The 21,725-nt window shown below is 40.2% G+C and overlaps 1 long non-coding RNA gene across 3 annotated transcripts in view; it reads left to right on the forward strand.

The window, feature by feature from the left end:
* The first annotated feature begins 1,895 nt into the window (after positions 1-1,895).
* LOC143274353 (uncharacterized) overlaps positions 1,896-21,725 on the forward strand; it is a 42,134-nt gene continuing 22,304 nt past the window's right edge. The window contains exons 1-3 of one of the 3 annotated variants that reach the window (XR_013052967.1): positions 1,896-2,510; positions 4,660-4,868; positions 18,550-18,951. This is a non-coding gene — a long non-coding RNA (uncharacterized LOC143274353). Of the gene's footprint in view, positions 2,511-4,659; positions 4,869-14,173; positions 15,013-18,549; positions 18,952-21,725 lie in introns of those variants that run through there. The other 2 variants (XR_013052968.1, XR_013052966.1) reach the window with 2 other exon arrangements.

The following is a 21,725-nucleotide window of genomic DNA, read 5'->3' on the forward strand; positions in this document are numbered from 1 at the left end:
AGGGAAAAAAATTCTTAGAGAAACTTGGACAAAGAGCACTGAATTCTTGTTTAAGAAACATAGGCTTTATATGTTTTTGGGTGATAATTGTGTGCCATTTTGATCTGTAGCAGTACAGGCCATGGTAACACACATATGCTTTAGACTTTGAGGCCAGCCTGACAACAGGATGGACACCAAATGTGTTGCATTTGCAAAGGCCTGACACTAGTTTAGCATGTATAAGACTGTGTGAGAAAGTGCCCTTGGGGACTCATAAATGTGAACTCAGTAATGAACACTTGATTTCTTCTTTGAGATAGGCCTCCCTTTGTAGTCTTGGCTGTTCTGGAACTGGCTATGTAGTTCAAATTGGCCACAAACTCACAGAGATCCACCTGCCTGTGTCTTAAGAGTGCTGGGATTAAAACATGGTAAAAGATTACTTGACAAAAATTGTATATATTTATGCATTTAAATTAACACTTTGAAATTTATATATTGTGAAATGGCTAAGTCAGTCTAAATAACCTCATATAATTGTTTTTTGGTGAGACATTTAAAATTTTAGTGATTTTTTTCAAGTATATGCTGCTACTATAGTAGCTATGACATACATTAGATTATTATGTATGAGCTTTTGGTTTTCTTTACTTTAAAAAGTTATTTAATTAATGAATTTATTTATTTATTTTTGATGGTTAGGATCAACCCAGGACCTAACTTATGCTTTGTATCACTGAGCTATTCCTCCTTCACAATTATGAACTTAGATAAGCATAAGACAATAGTGAACTAGGGGTGTAGCTCAGTGGTAGAACACTTGCTTTGTATATTGAGGCCCTGAGTTTAATTACCAGAGTAGCAGGTGGTGGGGGTGGCGTTAGGCAACTGAAAATATAGGAGTCATTTTGTGGGTGTAGACTCAAAAGTAGCATGGATTCTGTGGTTATAGTGACAGAGGCAAAGGAGTCTCTTATTTTGAAAAGAATTATTTTTATTTTATGAGTGGTTTTTCTTTTTGTTTTTTTCAAGACAGGGTTTCTCTGTGCAACAGCCCTAGTTGTCCTGGAACTTCCCCTGTAGACGAGGCTGGTCTCAAACACACAGAGATCATCCTGCCTACCTCCTGAGTACTGGCATTAAAGGCATGTGCTACGATGCCCGACTCTATGTTACAGTGTTTTGACTGCATGTACGTACGTATGTGGTATGTGCATTGTGTGTGGCCAGTGCCTGCAGAGGCCAGAAGAGGGTGCCAGATTCTCTGGAACTGGATTTACAGAGATGGTTGTAAATCTTTATGTGTTCAATGTGTATTGAACCCTGATCCTCAGCAAGAATAGTAGGTGCTCTTAGCTGCTGAGCCCTCTTTCTAGCCCAGTTATTAGGAATCTCTTAATGAATCGTTTTTATATAGCAAGCATAGCTTTGAATATCTGCCAGTGTTCCCTGTGATTCTCAGATTACAGTAGGGTTGTGGGTTCCCCAGAGCAACAGTAACCACAGTTGCCTGCTTACTAAAATATTTGCATTTTAAGAAGGGAGTGTCCCCACTTTATGCTCTTCAGAAAACAGTGTATGAAGAGAGATACCTAGTAGAGTTTTTGTCATTATTATTTATGACAGCAAAGTACTCAGAATTATATTTGACAGCTATGGACTGAGCAAATGAAGTACGTGCTGATTTATTTGGTAAATTAAATTTATCACATGGATGATAGAGTGCAGCCTATAACTCCAGCCCTCAGAAAGCTGGGCCTGGAGGATAGAGAGTTTAAGGTCCTCTTAGGATACAGTGAGACCCTGTTTGAGAAAGCAAACAAATTAAAGGTTTCAAAATTTCTGTTTCCTAGGCATCTCGTAGAGTTACCTAGCAAATGAGTACCCAGCATCTATGTTTTGAAAAAAGACTTTAAAAGTGTTTATGTGTTTGTGTGTGTGTATACATGTGTGTGGGTACATGTGCGCTACACATGTGCTAGTAGCCACAGAGGCCAGAAGAAAACTCCACTGGATCTCGAGTTACACGTGGTTTGGAGCCACCCAATGTGGGTTCTGGGACCTCTGGAAAAGCAGCAATTGTTCTTAACCCCTGTGCCATCTCCCCGGCCCCTAGAATCTGTATTTTTAAAGAATGTTTTCAGGGTAGATGTTCTTATATTTAGGTATATAATAGGTCAGGTTACAGGTTAGATAATCACAATTTTTAGGATGGTTATAGAAATATTAGTAAATAAAACCAAATCTGTACAGAACAATTATACAAATACATTGAAAGTTTTTATAAATGGATGAGGAAACACCTTTGCTTATTTAAAAATTCATTTTATGAAAGTGACATCTCAAGTTTTTTCTCTTTGTAGCAATGAATGGTAAACTTTGAATCATGGATATTCATGCATTTTCCCATGAGCGAATCTATGAAAATTCAGTGAGAATTTGAGGTTCAATGAAATGATGGTGACTCCACCCACCTCCAACAACTTACTATGGAAAACTTGAAGTAGGATTGGTGAGATGGCCAGCAGGTAAAGGTATTTGCCATCTAAATCTGACCACCTGAATTCCATCACCAAATTGCACCAGGACAGACATGGACTGACTCCAGAGAGTTGACCTCTGACCTCCCCACACATGCTGTGGCACGTGTGTACCACACTCACACACACACCTACTCTAGTCAGTGCCAGTATGCTTCTATAGCTAACATCTTGCTACATTTGTGCAGATTATGTTGGCTTGCTGTCTTAAGACCTTCAGGCTGTCATATCAAAGACAGAAGAAGCACATTTTCATACAGAAACTCAAGAATAACTTCAGTTATTAAACACATGAATATTTGAAAATCAGGCCATAAATTGGATTACTTTCTTTTCCTCCTTCTTATTTTATTATTGTTTTTTTCATCTCTGTGCATTGGTTTTCCCTGCTTGTATATCTATATGAGTGTGTCAGGTACCTGGAACTGGAGTTATAGACAATCATGAGTGGCCATGTGGGTATAGGGAATTGAACCTCTGGAAGAACAGCCAGTGCTCTTAACCACTGTGCCATCTCTCCAGCCTCCCTTTTTCTATTACAGTTATTATGTGTGTCTGCATGTGTTGGCATGTGTGTGCCACAGCATGTGTGATGGTCTAAGCAGAGCTGAAGGAATCAGTTCTCACCCTGCACTCTGTGTGTCCCTGAAATTGAAGTCCTGTCATCAGGCTTGGCAGCCAGCACATTTACCCACTGTCTTAGTTAGGGTTTCAACTGCTGTGATGAAACACTATGACCAAAAGCAACTTGGGGAGGAAAGGGTCTATTTCTCTTATATATCCCCAGTTACAGTCCACTGAGGGAAGTCAAGGCAGGAACCCAAACTGGGAAGGAATCTGGAGGCAGGAGCTGATGCACAGGTCATGGAGGAGTGATGCTTACTGACTTACCCCTCATTGCTTGTTCAACCTATTTTCTTACAGAACCTGGGACACCAGGCGGCACCAGCCACAATGGGCTGGGCCCTCCCACATCAATCCCTAATTAAGAAAGTACCTTGCAGGTTTGCCTACAGCCTGACTTCTGGAGGCATTTTCTCAGTCGAAACCTCCATTTCGTCTGCTCTCAGGTGATTTTAACTTGTGTCAAGTTGACACAAAACTAGACGGCACACCCACAGAACCATCATGCCAGCACCATAGTTTACTTCTTGCTGCCATTGACACTATGCATACAGAAACAAGGGTGGAAAGGTATATTTGGTGCAGGGTCAATGATCTGCAGTCTATCACAGCAGGGTGGGCATGGTGCAGTGGCTCAGTCCATGGCAGCAGAAGTGTGTGGCAGTGTTACTCATGTCATGGCTGACCAGGACATCAGAATGACCAGAACTATGTCTGGGCTGTAACCTTAAAGGCCACTCCTAATAATCTACTTCTGCCAGGAAGCAGGGCTTCCTGAAGGTTCCATCGCCTTCCCAGATAGTGTCACCAGCTGGGGAACAAATGGTCAAAACATGAGCCTCTGGGAGACACTGCAGATTCAAACCATGTGTTCCATTAGTGAATGAGATCTATTTATCTAATGACTTCTGGTGACAGTGGGAATTACTTTCTGTAGCCCCCTTCACTTTTGGATTAAGGAGAAACATTTCTACTGGAGTTTCCAGTCACCACTTAAATAATTAGTGATTAGAAAGAAATTACCTCCAAGCATGCAATTAGAACCAGAGGCCCTTGTTAATCATGACAGCTGGATACTTTTTCATTACTCTTTTATTTCATTTGTTGTATGAAACATGTATATACACATGCATACTTGTGCCTCTGCCTGCCCAGTGACAGGACTATAGGAAATCACTACCAGGTCCAGTTCTGGTTCTTTTGAATGGTTATATGTATGTGAGAGAGACAGCCCTTTTTGGGCATTCACACTAGAAAGCCCTGTGTGAAATACTATGAGAACAGCAGAAGGTGAGTATTTCTCATCTTATTCACCATGTTTGGGACCAGCAGTGTCTCATACTTTGGAGTTTTCTGGACTATGGGAATGTTGGCATAGATTTGCTGATTGAACAATGCTAATCTGAAACTTAAAGCTGTAAATTGATCTGAAATCTGAAGGTTTTTCAGGACACTTTGGGTTCTGGGTCATTGCATTTCTTGAATTGTGGGTTCTCCTGTGCTTGCTTCATAGGCTGGCTTGGACTACTCTGCAGGACAGCACTGCTTGACATTAGATACCAGCTTTATCCATGCCCTCAAAAATGCAAGTCACAGATTATGAACTTCCTGACCCTGTTTTGCACTTGGTCCAAACTCTGGTGTCAGTACAGAGGACTGGCAAGCAGAACTACAGGTGTTGATATAGGAGAACATGGACCCAATGGCACCAGCATTCTTCAGGTTGGTTGGTTATTTATTGTGTTTGTGTGTATGTGTGTTTGTGTGTTCACCATGCCATGTATGTGTAGCTCAGAAGACAACTTATAATAGTTGTTTCTTTCCTTCTATCATGTAACGTTAGGATACTGAACTTAGGTTGTCAGGCTTGGCAACCAGCTCCCTTACCCATTGCTTCATTTTGCTGGCTCTGTTCTTCTAGTTTAATAATATCACCAGAGGTCACTGGAGAATAAAGAGAATGCCATTAGACTTTACTTCCCTCACTTTGTTTTGTGATGCTCCAAAATGTTGTGGATGGAACCCAGGTTTCCCACTTTCTAGGCAACAGATCTGCTTGTTGAGCTCTACCCCATCTCAGCATTGGGAATTTCTGCTGGGCAAATCATTTCCTGCATTGAATAAATTGACACATTGGCAATAGATATCACAGGCCTAATCACATGCATTCCCCTAGTAAACAGATGGCACCATATTTTAAAATTAGGTTTAAATTTAATATCAACAGTAGAGCTATGACATATACCATGTATAGCCCAACATCAGTTTTTCAAATGCAATTTCCTAGTCTCTCAACCTGTGAAAGTCACTTTTTAGGCTATCTTGACTCCATGGTGTGTACAATAGAGTTTCCTTTATTTTCTTTTCCAAGGCAGTGTCTCACTATGTAGCCCTGGCTGTCTTGGAACTCACTATGTGTAGACCAGGCTGGTCTTGAACTCAAGAGATCCACCTGCCTCTGCCTCCTGAGTGTTGGGATTAAAGGTGTGAACCACCATACAAGGTTTTCAGATTAAGTTGCTGTGAGCCTATTCCATCGAGTACAACTTGGTTTGGCTTATATGAGGGGCCCATATGAATTTGAGGCTCTTTGGATTTGGGAGTTTTTCCTGAGACACTGGAGGAGTTTCAAGGACTCTCACTATAGGCTGCAAGGGCATGCACTCAGTTCATCTTGTACTCTCCTTTCTGACATGTTCAGTCTCAGAGAAGTAGATGCTGGCTCCAGGCCTCATTTTCCCCTGTGCATGCCTCCATGGTGGTTCCTAATACTGGGAAGTGAGAGAGAGAAAGGAGTGCAAGCAAAAACTGAAGTTTGGCTGTGTTGCTTGTGTCCTAACACCTAGCTGGAAGGAAGAGACCTACCTCCCCTTCGGGCTACAGCAGACCTGGAGCGAGGTTAGCCTAGTTCTGTGAAGAAGAGAGACCTTCAGCACAGCTGTTTGCAACAGTTTAAAAGGCCCATGCTTTGTGAAAGGCAGAAATATCTTTAGCTTCTAATGTCTTTTTTGTTCTTTAATGTGCAACATATAGCTTAAACTATAAAAAGCAGTATATACCAGCTTTCTTCAGGGTCATATTCTGGAATGCAAATGCCCCTGGACAGGGTACTAAGTAAACCCTGCTTAAAATCTCCCAAGGTACATCTGTAGCCTGTGTCTCTGAAAGAGTCATGATGTGGAGGGGGCAAGGGAGCAGGTAGAGGTCAAAATTGGAGGTGGGCTGGGTTGAGCATCAGACTACATACACTGGTTCCACTTTCCTTCCTAACGACAATAGATTCCATCTGACTAGGACAGAGCCTCTGGGATCTTACTTATTTATGGTGGATGTAACTAGGGACAAGTAGCTTGTTTCCTTTCATTATACCCTTGACTCCACCCACCAAGGATCCCCGTAAAGGGTTGCAGGAAGACAGGACTTGAGGGGACACATTTGTGAGGAGCTCACCTCTGTTTGTCACTTCCCTGAACTGACCTCTTTGCTTTGCCTGGCTGAAGCAGGCATGCTAAGTTCTGTGTGTTCTAAGCTGAGTTCTGTCTGCCCCAAGCACTGTACTTGTTAAAGTGTTCCCCCTTTCTCTGGAGATGCCCTCTCTTCTGGAGCCACAGAGCACACAGGTATTTCTCACTGTTCTTCCAAAGTGATCCCAGTTAATGCTGAATCTCCAGCAGAAAGCATTCGCCAAGGGATATGAAATCTGCACATAAATTAGGCAATTGATCAGTAACATTGATAAAAAATTATGTCTGTTGACCATATTCCTGGATGGTAATCAATGATGTTAATTTTCAGTACATGAGTTCTAGACTAGACATTAATTAGAAGGGATAAAGCTGTGTGATGGATCACAGTATGAGATCTAGGACAGGCATACACTCAAAGGTTGCCCAGGAGATTTTCTTTTACCCACTGGTTAACAGATAAGGAAGTGGGAAATCATCCCCGGTAGTTGAACCCTGAAGATAAACGTTTAAAAGCTGCTCCCCAATGTCACATGTTACCATTTATGCTCCTTGGGTTCCAGTGACAAGAAAATGACAGTGCAGAGCTTGCAGGAGACTCTGCCCCTTCTGATCCAGATGGGAGTCACCCCCTCTTTCCACCCAGTGTAACCTTTCTTTCCCAATCCATGTATTTTGTCATCATTGAGAGGAAACTTTAAGTTGAAAGGGGACACTTGAGGTGTCAAGTTTAGCAAGTCAGAAATAGCAGAAATAGTTCAACAGCAAAGGCAGCATCAGGGGTTTAGTCTGAGTGCTGACCAACTGTGTGTGTGTGTGTGTGTGTGTGTGTGTGTGTGTGTGTGTGTGTGTGTGTGTGTGCACGTGTGTGGTCTGAGAGAGGGTTCCATAACTGTCACCTTCATGATGAACACTTCTGGCCTGAAGGCAGATGTGGGATGTTTTGACCGCTGGTCAGGAAGTAGATGGGGAAGGCCTATTACTCAGGTGCAATGGTCTGGATCTTGAATGTCCCTCTAAGGCCCATGTCTTAAAGGCTTGGTCCTTGTGGGGAGGGCTCTAAGGGGAAGCAATGGAACCATTAGGATGTGGGGATGTGGGAGAAATTAGGTTATAAAGAGGAGTGTAAGACCCTGGCCCTTCCTGACTTTCCTTGCTTTTTGACTTACATGATGAGCAGTGCTTTCTGTCTCTGCCACTCAGCATACCTGCCATAAACCTAAAGCAGTGGGACCATGTGACCTGGAATGAGAGCCTTTAGAACCCTGAGCTTCAGTGTCCTCTGCTTTGGACTCTGTGTCCCAGGGCTGGCAGGACTCTGTCTATGTGTAGTCTTTAGGCTCCCTCCTCCTGGTTGGCAAGTGCTTTTTCTTTTTTCCTCTTTTGGGATTCATTATCTTACCAACTCTTGTGGCTCTTGTTTGTGTCCTGTCGCCTTCCTATGGCTGTCATTTTGACTATAGCAAAAAGTTGTCACTGATACCAACCATTGCTTGAAGAATAATGGTGTACTATTCACCCACAGGACCTTGTGGCATGCAGGGTCCAGCTTCTGGTCTCTCACTCCACGTTTGGAATGGCTGCAGCATCTGCATGCACATCTTCATGTGATATGCTTATTTTCCACCAGGAAGTAAAGTAGCAACATTGAAGTGCTCTCTCACCAATTTGTTTTCATCACCTTGGCTTTCCAGAGGCTTGGTGTAGATGGAGTCCAGCAGTATTGGATATGTGCTAAGGGCGCCACTTGGTTGACAATGGTCTTGGCTGCCTGCCAGTGAACCTGAAGGATCTCCTGCTGGCAGGCTATAATCAACTTTTCCCTCTTGATGCTATGTGGCAGGTGCAGCTTCCCTGGCACAGCCTCCTGTAGCAAGCTTCCCTGTGGGACTATCTTTGGATAGCTAGCCCCTAAACAATGACAGGGAGATTTCTTATTAATTATGAAAGCTTGGCCTTTAGCTTAGGCTTGTCCAACTAGCTCTTTGTTTTAATATGAATTTTCAAAATCTATTTTTTTATTAAGGAATTTTTAATATACGAATTTTTATTCATTTTATATGCCAATATCTCTCCTCCCACCCCTCCAGCCTTCTGGCCCCCAACCCACTTCCCATTCCCTCCTCCAACAAGGTATGGCCTCCTATGGGGAGTCAGCAGAGCCTGGTACATTTAGAAGTGGCAGGTCCACCCCCCACCCCGCATCAAGACTGTACCAGGTAGTGGCTCCCCCTGTATCAAGGCTATACCATAGGTAGTGGGCTCCAAAAAGCCAGCTCATGCACCAGGGATGGATCCTGATCCTACTGCCAGGGGGCCCCTTAAGTAGATCGAGCTACACAACTGTCTGGCTTATGCACAGGCCTAGTCCAGTCCCACAGAGGCTTCACAGCTATTGGTCCACATTCATGAGTTCCCACTAGTTTGGTTTGGTTGTCTCTGTAGGTTTCCCCAGCATGATCTTCATAAACTTGCTCATAAACTCCCTCTTATCTCTCTTCCACTGGAATCCTAGAATTCAGCATGGTGCTTTGCTGTGGATCTTTGCATCTGCCTCCATCAGTTACTGGATGAAGGCTTTATAATGAGAGTTAAGTTATTCACCAATCTGATTACTGGGGTAGGCTAGTTCAGGCACCCTCTCCACTATTGCTAGCAGTCTAAGCTCGGGTCATCTTTGTGGATTCCTGGAAACGTCCCTTGTACCTGGTTTCTCTCTATCCATATGATGTCTCTCTCTCTATTATGGTATCTCTTTCATTGCTCCCCCACTCCATCCCTGTTCCAGATCAACCACCCCATTCCCTTATGTTCTTATTCCCCATCCACTACCCTCCACTGCCCCCCTCATTCCCAGTTTACTCATGGAGATCTCATCTATTTACCCTTCCCAGGGTGATCAATGCATTTCTCTTAGGGTCCTCCTTGTTACCTAGCTTCTCTGGAGCTGTGGGTTGTTGCCTGGTCATTCTTTGCTTTACATCTAGTACCCACTTATGAGTGAGTACATACCATGTTTGTCCTTCTGAGTCTGGGTTACTTCACTCAGGATGATATTTTCTAGTTCCATCCATTTGTCTGCAAATTTCATGATGTCATTGTTTTTCTCTGCTGAGTAGTACTCCATTGTGTATATGTACCACATTTTCTTTATCCATTTTGCGGGGCATCTAGGTTTTTTCCAGGTTCTGGTTATTGTGAATAATGCTGCTATGAACATAGTTGAGCATGTGTCTTTGTGGTATGATTGAGCATTCCTTGGGTATATTCCCAAGAGTGCTATAGCTGGATCTTGAGGAAGATTGATTCCCAATTTTCTAAGAAACCACCATGCTGGTTTCAAAAGTTGCTGTATAAGTTTGCACTCCCACCAACAGTGGGGGAGTGTTTCCCTTGCACCACATCTTCTCCAACATAAGCTTTCTTCACTGTTTTTGATCTTAACCATTCTGACAGGCATAAGATGGTATCTCAGAGTCATTTTGATTTGCACTTCCATGATGACTAAGGATGTTGAGCAATTCCTTAAATGTTCAGCCATTTGAGATTCTTCTGAGATTTCTCTGTTTAGCTCTGTAGCTCGTTTTTTAATTGGATTGTACAGTATTTTGATGTTTAGTTTCTTGAATTCTTTATATATTTTGAAGACCAGCACTCTATCAGCTGTGGGGTTGGTGAAAATCTTTTCCCATTCTGTAGGCTGTTGTTTTGTCTTATTTACTATGTCTTTTGCCTTGCAGAAGCTTCTCAGTTTTAGGAGGTCCCATTTATTAATGGCTGCTCTCAGTGTCTGTGCTACTGGTATTCTATTTAGGAACTGGTCTCCTGTGCCAATGCATTCAAGGTTACTTTCTACTTTCTCTTCTATCAGTTTCAGTGTAGCTGGATTTATGTTGAGTTCTTTGATCCACTTAGACTTGAGTTTTGTGCATGGAGACAGATAAGGATATATTTGCAATCTTCTACATGTTGACACCCAGTTATACCAGCACCATTTTTTTTGAAGAAGCTTTCTTTTTCTCATTGTACAGTTTTGGCTCCTTTGTCAAAAATCAGGTGCTTATAGGTGTGTGGCTTAATGTCAGGGTCTTCAATTCGACTCCATTGGTCCACATGTCAGTTTTTTATGCCAATCCTAAGATGTTTTTATTACTGTAGCTCTCTATAGTAGAGCTTGAAGTCAGGGATGGTGATACCTCCAGAGGTTGCCTTATTGTACAGGATTCTTTTAGCTATCCTGGGTTTTTTGTTTTTCCATATGAAGTTGAGTATTGTTCTTTCCAGGTCTGTGAAGAATTGTGTTGGGATTTTGATGGGGATTGCATTGAATATGTAGATTGCTTTTGGTAAGATTGCCATTTTTACTATGTTAATCCTATCTATCCATGAGCATGGGAGATCTTTCCATTTTCTGATATCTTTGTCAATTTTTTTTCTTCAGAGACTTAAAGTTCTTATCATACAGGTCCTTCACTTGTTTAGTTAGAGTTACCCCAAGGAATTTTAATCATTTGTGGCTAATGTAAAGGGTGATGTATCTCTGATCTCTTTCTCATCCCATTTATCATTTGTATGTAGGAGGGCTACTGATTTTTTTGAGTTAATCTTGTATTCTGCCACATTGCTGAAGATGCTTATCAGTTATAGGAGTTTCCTGGTAGAATTTTTGGGGTCACTTTCAAGCAGAGTTGAGATATTGCCAGGGTCTCAGAAAAGCACAGTTCTTTAGTTCTGAACAAGCTCTGCCTTCTGGCTACCTTATATTTACTGTTATTTCATCTGCAAAAGGCAAACGTTTGACTTCTTCCTTTCCAATCTGTATTTCCTTGATCTCCTTTTGCTGTCTTATTGCTCTGGCTACAACTTCGAGTACTATCTTGAACAGATATGGGGAGAGGGGACAGCCTTGGCTTAATCTGATTTTAGTGGAATTGCTTTGTGTTTCTCTCCATTTAATTTGATGTTGGCTGTTGGCTTGCTGTAAATTGCCTTTATTATGTATTCCTCGTATTCCTGATCTCTCTGATACCTTTATTATGAAGGGATATTAGGTTGTGTCTAAGGCTTTTTCAACATCTAATGAGATGATCATGTGTTTTTCCCCCTTCAGTTTGTATATATGATGGGTTACATTGACAGATTTTTGTATGTTGAACCATCCCTGCATCTCTGGGATGAAGTCTACTTGATCATGATGGATGATTTTTTTGATGTGTTCTTGGATTCAGTGTGTCTGTATTTTATTGAGTATTTTTGCGTCAACATTCATGAGGGAGATTGGTGTATAATTCTCTTTCTTTGTTGCATCTTTGTGTGGTTTGTGTTATCAGGGTGACTGTAGCCTCATTAAAAGAGTTTGGGAATGTTCCTTCTGTTTCTCTTGTGTGGAACAATTTGAAGAAAATTGGAATTAGCTCTTCTTTGAAAGTCTGGTAGAATTCTTTGCTGAAACCATCTGGCCCTTGGCCTTTTTTTTTTTTGGGTTGGGAGACTTTTAATAGCTGCTTCTTTTCCTTATGGGTTATTAGGTCTATTTAAATTATTTATCTAGTCTTGACTTAATTTGAATATATGGAATTGTCCATTTCTTTTAGATTTTTCAATTTTGTGGAGTACAGGTTTTTGCAGTATGACCTGGTGATTCTCTGGAGAAATCTCATTGTCTGTTCTTTTCATTCATGATTTTGTTAATTTGAATATTCTCTCTCTGATTTTTGGTTAGTTTGGATAACTGTTTGTCTATCTTTTTGATTTTCTCAAAGAACCAACTCTTTGTTTCATTGATTCTTTGTATTGTTCTCTTTGTTTCTATTTTATTGACTTCAGCCCCAAATTTGATTATTTCCTGCTATCTATTCCTCCTGGGTGAGTTTGCTTCTTTTGTTATAGAGCTTTCAGGTGTGCTGTTAAGTCACTAGTGTGAGATTTCTCCAGCTTCTTTATGTAGGCATTTAGTGCTAAGAATTTTCCTCTTAGTACTGCTTTCATAGTGTCCTATAAGCTTTGGTATGTTGTAACTCTTTTTCATTGAATTCTAGGAAGTCTTTATTTTTTTTCTTTATTTCCTCCTTGACCCAGTGGTGATTAAGTTGAGCATTACTCAGTTTCCATGAGTTTGTAGGCTTTCTGCAATTTGTGTTGTTGTTGAAATTTAATTTTTAGGCATAGTGATCTGATAAGATACAGGAAGTTATTCCAATTTTTTTGTATATATTGAGATTTGCTTCATGACTGAGTATGTGGTCAATTTTAGAGAAATTTCCATGGGGTGCTGTTATTCTTAGATTGGTTTTTCATGGTGTCCCAGATTTCCTGATTATTTTGTTATGACTTTGTTGGCTTTAATGTTTTCTTTGACTGACGAATCTTCTTCCTTTATGTATCTTCAATGCCAGAGATTCTCTCTTCCATCTCTTGTGTTCTGTTGGTTATGCTTGCATTTGTAGTTCCTGTTTGTTTACTCAGATTTTTCTTTTCCAGTTTTCCTTTCGTTTGTGTCTACTTTATTGCCTCTATTTCAGTTTTTAAGTCTTGAACTGTTTTCTTCACATGTTTGATTCCTTTTTCTTGTTTTTCTTGGCTTTTTTTAAAAAGGGATATTGATTTCTTCAATTTTTTTGTCTTTTCCTTGATTTCTTTTAGGGAATTTTTCATTTCCTCTTTAAAGACCTCTATCATCTTCTTAAAGTCATTTTCAGGCCATTTTCTTCGACTTCTTCAATGTTGGGATGTTCAGGTATTGCTGATTTAGAACTACTAGTTTCTGGTGGTGCCATACTGCTCTTTATGTTGTTGAATGTATTCTTGCACCAGCATCTACCCATCTCTTTCTCCAATCAGTGTAAAGGTGTCTGTGTCTCAGGGAGCCACTCTTGGTCCAGTTGGCACTCTTGGTCCAATTTGAGCTCTTGGTCCAATCGGAGCTCTTATTCGAATGGGTCTTGGACCACTTGGGGTTCTTGGAGTCTGTGTCTCAGGGAGCAGCTGTAGTCTCGGAGGATGGGTGGATTTGTGGGGTAGGGTGGGATTTGTAGGTTACAGGGTTCAGGAGGCTTATGCCCTGCCCTAGGGTCTCCACTCCCCCCAACCACTGCTGCCTCAATAAATCTGCTCTTTTGCTATCTGCGCCTGAGCTCCTGGGGACGGCTCTTGGTCACAGACCAGTGCCCAGAGGGAGGCAGAAGCCAGAGACCAACACACTGTCTCCCAAAATCAGTAAGGTAACATAAGATGAAGCAGGGACCACTGCTCTCTAAGGTTTAGACCATCAGTGAGGAAGCAGGCTGACAGTAGTCACCAAAGATGGCCATGGGTCCAGCAGCCTGTGGCCATGGACCTTGACTTCCCAAGTGCAGGGGAGCTGGACAGCACATAGGACTGGATATAACCAGTCTCTCTCAGGAACTTGGTGGGTGGCTGGATAAAGTCACAGGGTCCTTTAAAGCAGGAGACCTGCCCAGGGTAGCCCATTTAGAATTTCTGACCCCCACAGGGACAGCCAGTGTGCAAGATCTGAAGCTGTGACGAGGTTCCTACCTGGCACAGCTGCTACCCTTTCCTCAGGTGAGCTGGGCTGCCTGAGGAGAGCCAGCTGGGCTCAGTCCTGCAGGAGGTGAGGAACAGACCGAAAGGCTGGTGAAGGAATATTTTCCTAGGGCACCAGACTGGAGCAAAAGAGGAGTGCCTCCTTCACAGTCCCCAGCCAGACATCCTCAAGAGGCTGTGAACCTCGAGGGGCCCCAAATTGGAAGTTGCTTTTGAGAATGCAAATGCAGCGTGCAAGAGAATTAAAGGCAAGATCTGCACCCTTGGAAGACTGGATTAGAGACACGGTTAATGTTGTGGCTCATGACCATGATGATATGTGGGTAGGAGAAGCAATTTCAAAAGGTTTGAGGAATATTAGATGTTTTGGATGTGGAAAGCAAGGACATTTGAAAAGGGACTGTAAACAGGTCATTCCTAGAAACAATGTTTCTTCAAGGAACACTGGCAACAGAATACCCCTTCCTTCTGGAGTATACAGAAGGTGTGGTAAGGGAAAACACTGGACCAACGAATGTAGATCAACAAGGGACAGGCAAGGAAATCCTTTGCCTCAGTCTCCAGGAAACTCCCAGAGGGGCCTCAGGCAGGCCCCCATAGCAAATCTAGTTCAAACCTGTCAGGGACAAGGACAGAATCTCTAGTTAGTGGAAAAATACAAACTCCCGATAAGACAGGGAACTAGATCATCTTACAGTCAGGTTGTCCTGCAACAGGACATTAAGTCAGAGCCCTTGACCCTTTCACCCTGTAAACATCCTTCATAAACATCCTGTTAGCTTGCCCTACCCTATGCAGATAACACCTTCTTGCTCCCCCACCTTGCAGGAACTATATAAACCCTCCTGGAGAAAAATTAAGTTCCACCTTGATCAGAATCTTGACTTGGTGTATTTCCTTTGTGTCTCCTGTCCCTACATTCTGTCCTTAGGGTGGTTGAGAACCCGTTGAAGCCCTGAAGGCCAGGGCAAAAAGCTTTCCTGCAATTCAAACCCCCTGATCAGAGCAACTAAGTAACCAAATGCCTATTGGAATAAATCATGGTGGTCAGGATGATGAAACATAGAGAATAGAAAATTTAGGAAAAAACAAAGACAATTTTTTGGCAAACTTCTATTAATGAACAAAGACCAAAATTAATGATAAAAATAAATGGTGTTTTGTTGTCTGGTCTGGTAGACACAGGTGTGGACGTAACCATAATTGCACCAGAATTTTGGCATCCAACTTGGCGTCTTCAGGAGGTAAACATTCAACTGTTAGGAATTGGGACACTATCTTGAGTGAAACATAGTGCAAGATGGCTCGAATGTATAGGTGCAGAAAGGAAAATTAAAACCATATGTGGCAAACAAAACTGAACCTGTGGGCTTGAGTCTTGTTGCAACAATGGAATACTCAGATTGACATCCCTCCAATCTCAGAAACAAATCATTAATCAGCACATGTTTCTGAGAGAAATATTAGAAGGCATTGTTCTGAGTGGTCACCAGCCATCCATATTATACAGGAACAGGGCACAACAACAGATGATCTCCCAAAGACACCAACAGCTCTACCTTTAAAATGGTAAACAGACAAGCCTGTATGGGTTCAGCAATGGCCTTTAACAACAGAGAAACTCCACGCTTTGGAAGAGCTGGTAGAACAGTTAAATGATCAGCATATTGAAGAATTAACCAGCCCTTGGAATTATCCTGTATTTGTTATTAAAAAGAAATCTGATAAATGGAGAATGGTAGCAGACCTTAGAGCAATTAGCAAAGTAATTCAGCCAATGGGTTCTCCACAATCTAATCTGGAATTCCTTTGCCTACTCTGTTAGCAAAATGATGGCTTCTCATATTTATTGATTTAAAATACCCTCACAAGAAAAAGACAGAGAACGGCCGCGCAGTGGTGGTGCACGCCTTTAATCCCAGCACTCGGGTGGCAGAGCCAGGCGGATCTCTGTGAGTTCGAGGCCAGCCTGGGCTACCAAGTGAGTCCTAGGAAAAGCGCAAAGCTACACAGAGAAACCCTGTCTCGAAAAACCAAAAAAAAAAAAAAAAGAAAAAGAAAAAGAAAAGAAAAGAAAAAGAAAGATTTGCTTTCACAGTGCCTACTTATAATAATTCTCGACCAGTTAAAAAATTTCAATGGAGGTTTCTCCCACAAGGAATGTTGAATAGCCCAACTTTGTGCCAATATTTTATACAACAGCCATTGGAAGTGATACGTAAAAAATTCCCTAAATCTATAATTTATCATTATATGGATGATATTTTACTACCTGACTCAAATGCAGATACTTTAGAAAGAATGTTTGAAGAAGTAAAGAAAATTTTGCCTTTCTGGGGATTACAAAATATTCTTGAAAATATACAAAGAGGAGATTTTATTAATTATTTAGGAAATAAAATAATAACTACAAAAATTAGACCCCAAAAGGTGCAAATTAGGAGAGATAGACTACAAACTTTTAATGATTTTCAAAGATTACTTGGAGACATTTCTCATCTATGAACTATTGTTAGGGTAAAAAATGATGGACTGAATAACTTGTTCATAACCTTAGAAAGTGACAAGGACTTAAATAGTCCAAGAGAATTATCACCTGAAGCTGAGAAAGAATTGGCCTTGGTAGAAAAGAAAGTACATAAAGAGCACGTGGATCATATTGATCCAAAGCTGGATTGCATTTTGGTTATTTTACTTTCTAGGCATTCTCCTACTGGAATATTAATGCAGAGGGAAGATATTATATTGGTATGCATATTTTTACCAAATAACCAAATAAAAAATTAACAACTTATTTGGAAAAAATCTCTGACTTGATTTGGAAAGGAAAATTGAGACTTTGTCAATTACCAGGAATAGACCCAGCAGAAATTGTCATACCTTTAACTAAAGAGGACATTGAAAAATTATGGACAGAAAGTGAACCTTGGCAAAGAGCTTGCAGTATTTTTTTTGGGGGGAGAAATTAACAGCAAATATCCCAAAAGTGATAGAATTGATCTTATGAAGAGATCTGATTGGATCTTGCCTCGAATTGTACGGCAAAAACCCATATTTTTTGTACATTTTATACAGATGCCAACAAAGAAGGAAAGGCAGGTTACAAATCAGAAAATTTAAGTAAAGTGGTTCAAAGTACTTATAATTCAGTTCAAAAATCAGAATTGTATGCTATTCTGTTGGTATTAATGGATTTTTCAGAACCTCTCAACATAGTAACTGACTCTCAGTATCCTGAAAGAGTGGTATTACATATTGAGACTGCAGAATTTATCCCTGATGCTTCAGAATTAACTTCACTATTTATTCAATTACAAGATACAATCAGAAAAAGGAGTCATCCTTTATATATAACTCACATTTGATCCCATACTGGTCTGCCAGGCCCTCTAGCACAAGGCAATGATGAGATAGATCAATTATTGATAGGGTATGTGCTGGAGGCCTCAGAATTTCATAAAAAACTTCATGTCAATAGTAAAGGTTTAAAAAAGGATTTTTCCATAACCTGGCAACAAGCCAAAGAAATAGTAAAGAAATGTCCTACTTGTTCCTTCTACAATCAAACTCCATTTCCAGCTGGATGTAACCCAAAGGGTACTTAGAGGATTGAAATCTTGCAGATGGACGTGTTTCACTTTGCAGAATTTGGAAAAGTGAAATATGTTCACCATACCATCGATACTTATTCAGGATTTCAATGGGCAACTGCTTTGAGTTCTGAAAAAGCTGATTCTGTAATCACTCATTTGCTAGAAGTTATGGCCATCATGGGTATACCTGCACAAATCAAAACAGACAATGCTCCATCATATGTCTTTGTTAAAATGAAACAGTTTTTTGCTTATTACAATATAAAGCATATTACAGGCATACCACATAATCCTACAGGTCAAGCAGTTATAGAAAGATCCAACAGAACTCTAAAGGATATGCTAAATAAACAGAAAGGGGTAAAAAAAAAACCCAGAAATAGACTGCATAATGCTCTACTAATTTTGAATTTTCTCAATGCCAATGAGAAAGGAACAACAGCTGCAGAGAGACATTGAATAATAGAAAAAACTACAGAATTAAATCAGCCTATATACTTTTAGCATGTGCTAACCTCAGAATGAAAACCAGGATATGTGTTACGTTGGGGACGAGGTTTTGCTTTTGTTTCTGCAGGAGAAGATAAGCTGTGGGTATCATCAAAATTGATAAAGGTTCAATTTGAACAAGAAAGACCTCTTAATTAGAGGAGGTGATAGTTCATCAACCATCATGAACATCCAATTTAAACTAACTTATACCAGTAACACATGCCTTTTTATTTAATCAGATAATAACTTGCCAAAAAGGAACATCCCCAAAATTAGTCTTGGGGAAAGGTTTTTGTTTTTGTCTTTTAGGAGAATGAAGGTTAAGGAATCTGAAGGACACAGGACAAATGAGACAACTGAAGAAAAGGGACAAATCATCTATCCCAGGAAACAGAGTGAAATGGCGTATGGGTATATCATCTAAAAATTTTTATAAGTTTTCCTAAATGTTTGTTTCTGCTCTTCTCTAAAAAATTTAACACTATTGGTCTTCTTTTTTTTTCTTTTCACTATTGGTCTTCTTGTAGTCCCAGATCAATTAAAATTTGAAGCTGACTTTAGAGTTGGAGAATGGCTCTCTCCTTCTTTAAACTCAAGCATGTTGTTAAAAGGAAAATGCAAACTCCCTGTATCATGCCCGAAGAAAAGAGCCATCTTCTGCTATGGGACAGGAGAAAGGCCAGATTAATTAAGGGACTATTCTATTATTAATCTCAACTCTTTGATTCTATTTTGATTCTTTAAACTTTTCTTAAAGTATAAATTTTATATCAAAATTTACAAGATTAATATGTGTATAGATGTATATATATACATACATATATATATACATACACACACACACATACACACACACACACACACATATATATATATATATATATATATATATATATACATACATTTTAAACTCTGTTATGATATGAATGGTCATAGAGAATACTAACTAATTCTAAAAAAAAGGCTTCATATATATGTCTTTGTGTTCAAGTCTCTTATCAGTTTCCTGCAGGAAATTACGGCCAGGCCTAACATCAACTGAAGTCTCCAGGAAGAAGATGGGGCCCCACAACAACAACAATTCCATGTGGACAATAATAATAACACTAAGCTGACAAACATCATCTACAGATCAGCTTTGAACTACAAAGTGCTCAGAGCAATTTTGAGATGGCTAGCTGAGATGATCCAGTCTCAAAGACTACTTGAATAAGGACTTGAGATAACCCTGAACTTTGCCATTATACACAGACTGGATAACGAAGGATATAGTTACCTTTCCTAGAATTTGAACCATGACTAAAAGCAGGTCAGAGTGGAAAGGGATTATTTGGCTCACATTTCCACATCATAGTCCATCATTGAAGGAAGTCAGGGAAGGAACCTGGAAGTAGGAGCTGAAGGGGAAGGTGCAGAGGAGTGCTACTTACTGGCTTGCTCCTCATATATTGCTCAGTCTGCTCTCTAGTAAATTGCAGGACCACCAACCCAGGCATGGCCCTATCCACAGTGGGCTGGGCACTCCTCCATCCATCACTAGTGAAGAAAATGCCATACAGCTTGCCTACAGCCTGATCTTATGGAGGCATTTTCTTTCTTTTGCTTTCTTGGAATCAATGTTTTAATTGATTTTTAATATTTTGAAGACATAAAAGAATCCAGCACATTCATTAACAATATGCCAAAAGGAAAGATGTTTGAATAACTAAACATGGAGGCATTTTCTTAATTGAGGTTCCCTCATCTCAGATGTCTTTAGCTTGTGTCAAGCTAAAAACCTAGCCAGTCTTTATCTAAAACTAAACAGTCTTTATCACACCAATAGAAACCAAACTAAGACCCCAACTCTATAAATCATGAGCATGGAAAAGAGGCAAGAATTCTGTTCTAAATGCATTTTCAATAAACTCATAACAAACTGTCTCAAATCTTGGGGAAGATATTCCAGTTTAGTTACAGGAGGTATTTATTACTATGAATATCAAAGAGATAAATACAATGAAAGGTCTCCCCAGGTAACCATATATTCAAAATACTAACTATATGAAACAAATGTGACATTGAAAGATGCAAGAGAGAAATACCAAGTGGTATATAATAGAAAACTCATAAGAAGAACATAAAATTAAAAAGTCTGGTGGGATAGGAATAATATATTTCATACTCTGAAAGACAACTTGTGACCTATTGAACTGTAGCTAGCAAGACTCTTCCATAACTGAAGCAGAAAGGAAACCTTTCCATTATAGAAACTGGCAAAAGTCATTCATGGTCAATAAACTAACAACATAGAAGATACTAGAAGGCCAAAAACTGTGCCCTACATATGATGGCAAGAATTAATATTGTGAAAAGGCTATCAAGTCAGTCTGTAATTTCAACAGTAATCTCCACCAAAATTCAAATACCAGTCTTCGCAGGTGTAGGAAAAAACTCTGAGGAGTCTCATATGGACCTGCAAAGTCCCCCAGATAACTTAATTAATACTGGGCAAAAACAATGTTGGTGATATCGCCGGTCCTGACATGAAGTAATATTACAGAGCAACAGTAACAAAATCAGTATAGTACTGGCAGAAAAACAGACACATCCAATAATGGTGTGTAGAGGACTGAGATATAAACCCACACAGATACCAAGAACTGTTTTTGGACAAAAATACCAAGCATAGGCCTTGCAGACAAAACAGAACCACAGTTTTTGCTAGGAAAAGTGTATGCTCACTTGTAGGAGAATAAAACTAGATTTCTATCTCTTACCCTGTATTAAACTCAAGTCCAAATGCTCCTAAGAATTTAATGCAGTGCTTGAAACTGTTAGAGAAAAAAGTAAACACTTTTAATACAGAACCAAACAATGACTGATAATAGCCTCTGCCATTCAGGAGGTGATGCCTACTGTTGACAAGTGGAACCTCATAAACTCAAAAAGCTTCTGCCAAGCAAGAGAAACAGTGAGGAGGCAGCCCATAGAATGGAAGAAAGTCTTTAGGTCTCTACATCTGACAGAAGATTACTATCTAGAATGCAAGGAACTAAAAAGTTAAGAGAAAACATCCTAGTTAATAACTCATGAATTAAAAGATAGTTCACAAATGATGGGATTCACCTGGCCAACACACACACACACACACACACACACACACACACACACACACACACAAATGTTCAACCTCACTGGTTGTCAGAGAAGTCTAAGATTACATTGAGATACATTTCACCCGAGTTAGAATGACACTAATTAAGTCAAGAAATGACAAACGAGGGCTTGGGGATTTAGCTCAGTGGTAGATTGCTTGCCTAGCAAGCCCAAGGCCCTGGGTTTGATCCTCATCTCCAAAAATAAAAATTAAAAAAAACATAATAAATTTATTTAAAAAAATGACAAACGGTGTCAAGAACACAAATTGAAGAAAAACATATGTCACTGGTGAGGATATAAGCTATTACATCAGGTACAGGGGTTGTAACAGGCCCCCAGAACTC

The sequence above is a fragment of the Peromyscus maniculatus genome, chromosome 1, assembly GCF_049852395.1.
Source record: "Peromyscus maniculatus bairdii isolate BWxNUB_F1_BW_parent chromosome 1, HU_Pman_BW_mat_3.1, whole genome shotgun sequence".
NCBI classification, from domain to species: Eukaryota; Metazoa; Chordata; class Mammalia; order Rodentia; family Cricetidae; genus Peromyscus; species Peromyscus maniculatus.